The sequence below is a fragment of the Stenella coeruleoalba genome, assembly GCF_951394435.1.
Source record: "Stenella coeruleoalba genome assembly, chromosome: 3".
Taxonomy (NCBI): domain Eukaryota; kingdom Metazoa; phylum Chordata; class Mammalia; order Artiodactyla; family Delphinidae; genus Stenella; species Stenella coeruleoalba.
In genome coordinates, this window is record NC_137148.1 from 121,925,886 (window position 1) to 121,937,231 (window position 11,346).

The window sequence follows — 11,346 nt, forward strand, 5'->3', positions numbered from 1 at the left end:
TGGTTTCCAGGCTTTGGTGTAGCCAGTGAAACTTGGGGCTCTGAGAAAAAGGCATTTTATTTTCTCTCCTGCATATGATTAATTCAAGCTGGTGCTGGGGTATGCTCGGTTTACAGCAACTGACACCTGCACGTTAAATATTGATAGGCCTTCATGCCGAGGCAGGCTGCTGCGGGTCTATGGAGTGGACGGAGCATGAGACAAGACCGGGTCCTCTCGGAATCCCAAACTCGCCCGTGCCTTCACCCCAACCCTGGCATTTCTTAATAGGAGCATGAGTAGGTTTATTTAGACTGAACAAGTAATCAGTTCAGCAGGGATCAGTTAGCAAGGGTCTTGTTATTCTTACCCACAACTATGACCTAGTGAGCATTTAGTAGGTGCCAGAGATTTTTACAAGCATTATCTTACTTTGTCCTCACAATAAACCTACAATGAAACTATTATTATCTGTGTTTTACAGAGGGGAAAGTGTGGGCCCCAGCAGATTCTCCATTAGTTTACTCTATTACAGCAAGTAAGTGACAGAGCAGGGATTCGAACTCAGTCCTAACTGATTCCAAAACCCATGACCAGTCCACCAAGCCGAAAGTTTTCAAACTGTGTCTCATGGAGCCCTAGACAGGAAGAAGCCATGGGTCCTCCTGAGCCTTCTACCCCTGCATTAACCAATGCACCTTCGCTTTATATCTATCTTATATTTAAGATTTCATCTGCAAGAACAGCATGAGCCCCAATGCCTACTGAAGACAGCACCTAGTAAATGCCCACACTGTGAGATAGTTGCTGGGATGAATATCAGAGAAGCACAAGACATGGGGCTTGAGAATGACAGTCCTATAATTCAGTTTAGGAAACAGGCCTAACACGTATGAAGTAACAGCTTCCTGCTTAGGGAGCAAACCGTCCACTGCTAACTGCCGGAACAGCTATTCTGGGAAGAGAGCAGTCCCTCAGGAGACAAGGATGGAAGAAGAAGGCTTATAATGGAAGGGCCCTTGTATTGGCAAAAAAAAGAACGAGTTGGATTTGAAGAGCTGACAGGGTGGAGGTTGACTTTCTCCCAGTCTTTGCTAACGACATCATCATTGACTTTGTTGCCCAAATTGATTTCTCCCGTACTTCTGCAGCCATTCCCATGGATTCTATCACCACTGCCTTCTTCCATCCAGCCCCACCTCTCCAGCCCCAGCTCAAGCCCTCATCACTTCTGTTTTCAGAGCTGTGGCAGCCTCGTGGTGACCTCCCCACCCATCCACAAGCCCATTCTCCACATAGATGCCAGAGCTATGCTTCCAAAGCACAAGTCTGCGGATGCCACTCTCCTGCATAAAACGTCCTAACTCTTCATGCAGCAGGCAAAGTTCCTCAAAACCTAACCCTGTCTTCCTCTCCAGACTGTCCTCTGTCTCTTCCGGGTGCTGCCTGGAATTTGTGTTCCAGGCATACTGACAATCTCACCTATTTCTCAAAACCACAGATTTCTGTCTCCTATCCAGTACAAACTCTGTTTCCTGATTGAAATGTCAAACTTTCACTCATCCTTCAAGTCACACCTCCAAACTCACAGCTTCTGGGAAGCCTTCCCACCTGCCGCAAGGAGAAGGCCATGGGACTTTGGACCTACCACCATTAACTGCTTCTTGTTTTTTTCTTACCATTCCTGTGTTCTCCATGAAACTGTGAACACATCAGAGTCAGGCGCTATCTTGACCATTTCTTTACCCCTAGTTTTTATCAAAATGCCTAGTATTTAATAAAACTCAGTTAATAATTATTCAATGAATGACTTCCAGGTGAGAGAAATCAAATAAATAAAACTTTTAGAACAGGAGATGAGCACATTTTGTGGAGAACAGTGAAGAGGTGAAAGGTGTCAAGAAAAACATCTACATTTCTACTAAAAAAGGGTTTCCCGGTTATAAGGTCTCTGTGTAATCAATGCAAGGAGTAGATTAAACACATACACACACACAGACACACACACACACACACACACACATACTCACTCACACAGAGACAACATTTTAAAACAAGAAAGAAAGAAAGATATGTCTTCATAGTATCAGAAGATACATGCCTATAGGTTCCCTAGGATGCAGAGCTGGCTGTGATGTGCCATGAATGGATGACAGGAGGCTGAAACATGGACCCCTCAGCCCTCAGGACAGCCAGGTGGGGCCCCAGGCTCCCAGGTGGTCACCTCGGATGACATCAGCCTCATCTATTTCCTCCAGTGTAAAAAAACAAGTACCATTATTTTCTAAGTATAGCATGCCATGAAAAAGACCAGGAAGCCCTAACTAGAAGAACATTTTCTTCTATCCATCCCAAGAAACAAGTATTAGTAAGTGACTTATAGCCTATCTTCACCCAGAGGACCAGTGAGTGGACTTCCATGACTACCTGGTAAATAGGCATTCTCCACTGAACACGGAATAAACATCATTAAAAAGGTAGACTTTCAAAAGGGTAGATTTCAACCAGAGTGTATACATTGATGCATTTTGCACAATTGTGCTTCTGCTACCTTGAAAATTCGTTAAGCTTAAATTAAGATAGAATTATGAACACAACTGAATGAATTGGATAGGATTCTCACTATGATGAATTGGATAGGATTCTCACTATGAAAAAAAGAATCCTTTAGTTATGTGCAGAAATCAAAAGCTGGCAATGAGTTTTCCAAGTAACATTTGTTTTGTATTTTTTACACCCATTCCCACGTTTGCAAACAGACTTTCAGCAAGCCAGACCAAACTCATGGAAGTTTTGAAACAATCATGCTTACTTGATAATTTTTAGATGTTAGTGATTTCAGGACAGTCACAACTTACACACATCCAGATGGAGCATACATTGATAAAATGAAAACAATTTTGGCAGTATTATCCAAAACTTTAAAAATGTTCACATCCTTGAACGTTACTAAAGAGAAAATAATCACATAAATCAGAAGAAATAATGTCAAAACATTAGCATGAGTTGCCCCCAGGTGGAAGACTCTCAATGACTATTTTTTCCTTCCCAGTTTCATTATATTTTACTTGACTATGATAAACGTATCTTACTTTAATAATCAGGGGAAAATAAATGAAAAAAAATTCATTACTTTCAACCCAATAATTTTTCTTAAGGAGATGATTTTTCTTTTTAATTTTAAAAGTTTATTTGAGCAAAATTGATTTGAATCAGGCAGCACCAATCCAGAAGTGGTTAGGAGTGTTCCACCAACAGGGGCCTGGGGAGAGACTTTTATAGAGAAAAGGCAGAAGCAGAGTAAGGCAATCATTGTTTGGCTGTAGCTCCAAGCCTAGTTGTCTGTCTGTGACTGGTCAGCCTTAGCGTTTCGATTTCATAACCATGAGGCATTTACAGGCTTAGACTTTGATTTGCTTACATAGGCCACCACAGCATGAAAGCTACACCAATTTAATAGCCTCCTTGTTTAATTAATTTAACAGTTCCCCTCTTTTTGCTATCTTCTCATACATGAGAGACCAACCAAACGTTTGCTATTAGTGCCCCTCTCAATCACCATCAAAGTTAAGTTGTTCTTGTCTCATTGTCGCACAGATTATGATGTCAGATCCACAGAAGAATTGTTTTTGCTGTTCATCTCGTTGTTCATCTAGTTTCTGTTTCTCCAAGTGCAGAAAGCCCATCTGATGTACTGCTGATGGCTACAAACATGCATTTAAGACCTTTGATAGGAGGATAATACCAAGAGACTTAAGTATACTCCTTAGCCAGGGACCCCGTGAACCAAACCAGTTGATATCAAATAAATCAAAGAAGATACCTGAAAGGGCATCAACCTGTTTTAGCCAAGTGGCTTATTTGTTAATTTCTTGTATTTGCTACAATACCAAAGGTGCTGATCTAGGTATAGCAGAAGGTATTTGCTATGGCATAGACTGCTTTTTCAGCCAAGTAATCTAAAGGAATTCTATCACGTAAAACTGCCTTAGCAAGAAAGTCTAGGGACTTCTGTTGTGTAGCTATGGCCTTATCGGTAGATTCTGTGATAGTTGCCAGAGTTAAGGAGCATTGTCTTCCTATGTATTAACAGAGAGGAAAAGCAAGTAGTAAAAATGCAAAAGGAATAAAGTTTTCACACTGGAGATGAAGATCTCGATCCATGATCTTGGGAGAGCTGTCCACCTCAAGATGCTGTCTGCTTCTGGGAAGTAACCTCCCTAGTCAATTTTAATTTTAGATCTCCAGCTGGCATGCAGTTCCAAGAGTCTGGAGAAGCCCTTTATAACTGGGGGATGTAGACCCAAGGTTCAAGTCCCTAAAATTCAGCTGCCATCTGGGTAGTGAGGAGGACCTGGTATGGTCCCTTTCAAGGAGATTCAAGGGCAGTCTTTGTTCTTAGTGATTCCAAATCAGAAGGGCGGCAGAAAACTGGAATCATTAGTTTGGACAGTTGTAGCCAGATATTTGAGGAAACTAGAATTAAGGATCCAGTCAGTTGACTGGTATATAACAAAACCTCAAAGACAATGAACGGGACTAGAATCCGATATCCACAAGACTGTGTTATAATTTTCTATGAAATATAATTATTTCCTCTACAATCACCCTCATTTCTATCAAAGATAATCATAGTAAGACAAATTTGTTTGCAAGTGTAGTCTCATTAAATTTGGCCTGATTATTCAGATAAATGCAGCAAGAATAGTGATTGACCATATAGATTCTCTTAAATCTGCTTTGCGGGAACTTTTCATAAGGAATCAGATTGGACTTTTAAAAGCCTCTCCAGGCTACGAGACCAGGCCAAGAACTCAACATTAAACTTCACCTGGAATACCTACAGATGTGAGTGAATTCCTCTCTTTCTGAGGGTACCCTAAGGTTCTGGGCCTGCCAGGAAGCGGGCTTCCTCATTCACCAGGTAGGGCTTCCAGGAATCCTTAAGCAAGGTAAGAGGCCAGTTTTTCCAAAGGGCTTTTATTGGCTCATAGAATCCACCTGAGTTCCTTAAAAGTATCAGGTCAAATCTGATTTTATGCATATTCTCAAACATGACATTCTAGTCAAAGCTTTGGTAATATAACCAATGTTTCCAATTGTATCTTATGATAAGAAGAAAATATTCTTATTGAACTTATGCAAATAACTGTATTGCTATGCAAATAAGAATACGCAACAGCTTTCTAAATTCTGGAGGGATTGGGTAGGGAGAAAAAGTAAATGTTCCAGTTCTGTTTATAAAGGTATACTTTACAAAATCACTCTAAGTCATAGATAGATGAGAAAAGAGAACAAGTTTTCCTTAAATCTGAGAGGTAGGGGGGAAAGAATATTAAAGATTCAGCAATGTTTCAAAGAAAAAGTTGTAAAAAAATTATAATCATCTTCATCAGTTCATTCAATCCCATGTTATTAATTCTTGTTCTGCTGAATACAGTTTTCCCATTAGTTCTGGAAATTCTCACCCAAGTCACTTTTATGGTCTTTATCACAAACTTACATTCTAGAGTACTTGTCAGAGTCCTTCCCGTGAATCTCTCTAAAGATGAAACACCTTTGCAAAAGCATCACAGTAAGACAATAACTGTTTGTAAATGATAAAAAAACACAAAACTTTAAACTGGCCATGGACAAACATCTGATGAGAGTGCATTTGATAAGGAAATGTAGTTATTTCTATAGTATACAATAATTTAGGATAATAATTGGATTATTAGAGTGCTGACAAATTTCTAGAAACTTTAAACAATTTCTAGAATACCTATATTAGTAAATATCCAACAACATATAACCTAAGAAGGTTTGTCATTACTTACTATTTGACAATGCACCCCACATAATTTAACATACCAAATAAACATAATTAGTTTAACATCTCTCTTTTACAAGGTGAGAAACAAATCCTTTGAGATTTTCCAGGCTTCCTCTGGGAAATTTCAAAGTTACTTTGAGGTCAAAAAGACTGCACTTATATTTTGATTTTGGGAAGTTGTCAAAATGTCATAAGGTTTGAACATTTGACTAAATAGGATCTCATATCTTTATGAAATAATACTTAATTATCAATTTAACTAAATTGACAATAGAAGATTTTAAAAGCAAACACAGAAGGTTACAAAGCTGTAAACAAAACTTAGATCTTTTAATATTGAGAAGACTGGGTTTTCTTAAGTAATCAAAGACCTGATAAAGACAAAGTAAAGCACAATAAATTATTTTGGAAGACACCAAATCTTTGCTTTCCAGGTAGATTACCCAAAAAGTTCAACAACAACAACAATAACAACAAACTTTCACAATCAAGAGGAAACCCACATTCCAAGAAAACTCTGTCCTTTTAACAGAGAGAAAGCCAAATTCTAATTCTGTATCAGTGTACTTCTGATACTAAAACTCATACTTTACAATTTTAAATAAATCCATTCTCATTTTAGTCAGCTTGACCACACATAAAATTCCTTTTCCACAAAACTTTTACAACTTTTTATTTTAATATCCATTCAGGTTTTGTCCTACGTTTTTCTCTTCCTCATCCGGAACAACCCGTCATTTTACTTTCCTTACCTACTTTTCACACAGTTGTTTCCTTTAACTTTTCTAAGTAGTTTTAATTACATTTATTGATTAGAATTCTTAACCCTTAGAATCCTTTATTCCTAATAAAAACTAAGAAGTAAGCAATTGTGGACTGTTACAGTAGCATTCTGTGGATTGGCCAATTCATAAATATATTTCACAATTTCTAGAAGTATATTCTTCCTCATAGTAAAATTTTCAATGTGTTACAAAACGTGTCTACTAATAGATCCAAGTATCTTTAGTTCCTCTCTAAAAGGAAGGCAAAAGTGGATAAACCTATGTCAGTAATTTATGTTTCAATACTTTATTTTATTTGGAAATGATCTGGCTATTCAATGAATATCCATCATTTAACTGATCTCAACATAACTTTAAGGTTTCAATTTATCAAAAATATTTTGGAAATTATTTTTAAGTAGACATTCCTTAAAGCATTATTATTGTTGAAAAGTTTATTTATAAGCTTTAACCTTACTTACATCTATTTAACTTACTTGTTCTTAACAATTATGTTTAGATTACTCATGAAAATTTCATGGGAGATTAAACAGCTAACCGTCATCTTAAGTTATGTTTCTTGCTGACAAATTCTGTAACAGAGAAGACATGAGCTTATTTGAATTTTAGTAAACCTAGGTAGAATGAAAGCATTCTATTTAATACTGTAACTCTAAAGACATGCCTGTTTTAATTAAACCAACAGGCTTAAACTAGCTTTTATTTGTCAGAGATTATCCTAGATCACATGAAATTGAAAGACATGGGTTAGTTTCTATATTTCTGAAAGTATACTTGATTTATATAAATGTTTTTTGTCTTTAAGCCAATTAAATAGAGCTCTTTACCAATTAATTTTGGCAATACCATTAAGAGGTAGAAAAATACCACGTATCTATAACATACATACATAGACATACATAAACATACAGACAAATGCAGAACTCTTATATCTTTCATTTTAAAATTTTAGCCATGAGACAGTTACAATAATATAAAACTCACTAGCTTATAAAAGAACATTTGGATACAAATTGTGCTTCTGGTGAATACAATAAGTTAAGGTTACCTCTCTGATGGCTAGGGCTCTTACTAATATTTGGGGTAAAGACTTCAAGATTTTTTTTTTTTTTGCGGTACGCGGGCCTCTCACTGCAGTGGCCTCTCCCGCCGCGGAGCACAGGCCCCAGACGCGCAGGCCCAGCGGCCATGGCTCACGGGCCCAGCCGCTCTGCGGCATGTGGGATCTTCTCAGACCGGGGCACGAATCTGTGTCCCCTGCATCGGCAGGCGGACTCCCAACCACTGCGCCACCAGGGAAGCCCCCAAGACTTCAAAATTTTTAATTCAGCTAATTTCCAAAAAAAAATTTTTTTTTTCTAGATCAGAATTACCTCCTTTAAGTTGGCATCTCAAGAGATGGCTGTAGTTTCCTAGAGAAGACCAGGTAGAACATTTACATCTCAAAGGCACAGAGAAAGGACGGGCTATCTCCAAAAAGGACTCTTTTTCCCCCTAATTCCAGATCTTCCACAATATCAGCAAGGCTTTTGAGATGAATAGGGGATATTCTGGGACTGGATAAAAAAAGAATAGGTGGCTTCGAACTGTTTCTAGAGCCGAATTTCTGTTCTTGTCAAGACTCAAGTTGTAAGACAAGCACAGCTGTTTTTCATTCCTTAAAGACTTGGGTTGCGCAATCAAGAGGTTGACCCACCCACCCAATTACATCACACTCAGTTTGCTTGGTTATATCAGGGAAAAGATCTTCAACTAAGATGGAAGTCAAAATATTCCTGTACTATAGCTTGAGAGCCGTGTGTCATTGAAATGCGTGAGTAAACCCTTCCACAAGGGCTTCAAAATGTTTTCTTTCCCTCTGGATACACAGTTTCATTTTAGTCTAGGAGAGAAGGCCTAAAAAAAAGTTCCTACCAGGCTCTGAATATCAGCTTCTAATTTGGCCAACTTCTGACCATAGAGCTATTAAAAACACACACACACACACACACACACACACACACACACACACACACACACACAACAACAACAAAAAAAAAAACCTTTTGAATGTCTTGTTAGCTTTCAATCAGGGCAAATAGTAAATTCTGGCAGTACTGAACCCCTTGGATGAAGAGGCATTCCCCAAAGAGGGTGCAAAAGATACGATCCTCCCAAGACTCAGGACTCCTCCCAAAGATAAGCAAGAAAAAGAAAGACTTAGAAAATTCCCTTGAGAGCTGACAACAGTCGGTAGGACCCTAGCTGCAAATGGAGTGCAACCCACAGTCCTGTACAGTCATATTTTGGGGGCCCCACCTAACAGATGTCAAGCCAAGTTCTCAGGACACAAATTGAGACAAACAAGAAGGCAATAGATGTCCCTGGGAAACCAAGGATTGATAACTATTTTTTCCTGCCAATCTGGATTTGGAAAGGAAGGGACAACGTGAAATTTTACCTTCCTCTCGTGAGCAGACACCACAGAGATCTGGGCGAGCTGACTTTGGTAAGGATTCTTACCCCTTGTGGGCTTCTGCCAGTTTTCCCAGGATGCCATCTGCAGGCCCCGAAGAGGGTGGGGTGTCCCAGCGGGACTCCTCCTGGTCACCAGAAACTGAGGCTTCACACTGGACCCAGTCCAGTTTAAGTCAGAACCAGTCCAACCCTGGACCCAGTCTGGTTTCTCAAGTAGACCCAGGCCAACTTCAGCAGTTTCCAGAAAGAAATGTTCAAATAAAGTCTGAAAGCACATAATGCAGAAGCTGTGGATGGAGGATGGAGGGACCTTACCCACCACCTCCAGCAACGCAAGGGGCTCTGCAGGTGCCTTCACTGCTGTCGCTCGTTGTTCCTGAGGGCCTTCGGGGTCTCCTTGGGTTCCCTCTTATGTCAACAGACCTGTGAAAAGATAAACTGAGGCATATTAAAATTTTTAAGAGTTTATTTGAGCAAAACTCAATTCAAATCTATCAGTGCTAAACAGGAAGTGGTTAGGAGTGCTCTTAAGGAGATGATTTCAAGTGGAGAAAAATATTTGTATGGATAAATTATTCACAGTAGGAAAAAGATTTGAAAACAACTTAAATGTTCAACATAGGAATTCCACAAAATGAAAGATTATGTAGTCATTTTTAAAAGATTTACAGAGCTTGAAATAATATGGAAAAATACTTATGAAACAAATTAAGTGAGAAAAGGTATAACAAAATTTTTTGTTCTGTGATATAGACTTTACTATGTAAAATTTTATATGAGAGAAAGACAAAAGTAAATCCATTAACATGTTAAAAATAGTTCTGTCTGAGAAGGTAGTTGGGGTGATTTTTATTTTCTTTTTTATACTTTTCTGTATTTTTCTAAATTTCCCATAATTAGCTAATATTGATTTTAATATTAGGGAAAAAACAGGTTTTTTAAAAGTAAACTGCCTAACATTTTAAAATACAGATGAATTTATGCAATTGGCTGGAGAAAATTAAATCTTCAACCACTGCCATTTTTCTTCTGGATAAATTCAACTAATAGGAAATTGTATCATTTTATTGTAAAAATATATTTTTTTCATACCATTTTAACACAAAAAGAAGTGATTTTAACTTAAGTCAAACTTAGGGTAGAATCATTTACTCATGATTGTACTCAGATGCAGAAAATTTTGATGGGTTATTGAAAGTAGAGGTGACTTACATAACAAAATCAATCAATTTATAATCTCATTATGGGGCTCATTAATTTTTAAAAGCTCTGATGGACACCTAACCAGGTGATTAGACTTGGTGTCCCTAATGGTGGGACAAACTGACATTCTGTGTCTCCTAATGAGATGCTTCATATAGAGATGGGGTGTCCAAACCAAGACGTTCTTGACACTGAAAGTCACTATTTATAGTTACACTGGGACAGGAGACAAACGGGAATAAATAATCACCCTACTGATGAGGTATTTTGGCCAAAAATATTTACTATTTATGTAATCAAGACTTTAGACCTAACTTTTCATTTACAAGAAACACAGGTGATGGAAGTATGAGTGAAATGACCCTAAGAGGAAACAGATGGACAAAGCCAGTATGTGGGACATCCTACAAGACAACCAGTCTCACCAAAAAGTCAATACGTTGGGAAAAAATGTTGTGATGAGTGGGACATTTTAGATTTAAAGAGATATAACCAAATGTAATATATGAACCTTGGTTGGTTCCTGGAGAAACTTGACTCTAGAGTTGGTATCAGAGGGACCTAGAGAATTATTCTTCATTTTCTTATGCAGGATAACACTATGTGATTATGTGTGAGAATGTCCTTTTTGTAGGAGACACATGCTAAAATATTTAAAGTGAAATGTCATGATGTCTGCAATTTATTATAAAAAAGCTTATCCCCTCAGTATATATGCATACTTAAATACATATGCATATATATAAAGTAAAAAAATGGAAAAAATATTAACAATTCTTTACGGTTGTTTATTATACTATTCTAATTTTTTAATGTTTGAAATGTTTATGATAAAAATTGGGGGCAAATAATGTGCTTAGAAAAATATTCACAGATGTTTGCTTATATGCATTTTGATTTATACCTAGTGTATTCTGAATCTTCTTGGAGTAGAATCTTTATCCTATCCTGTCTGATGTCATTTACTGGACTTTATTTTTATGTGTACTTTGGGATTTGGGAGATTATATTAAATATGTGTCTTGATGAAAGAAATGTGCAATTATTGCAAATCGAGTATAAACATTATCCGTTAGCGATCTTTCCACATCTATCTTTTCTAATCAG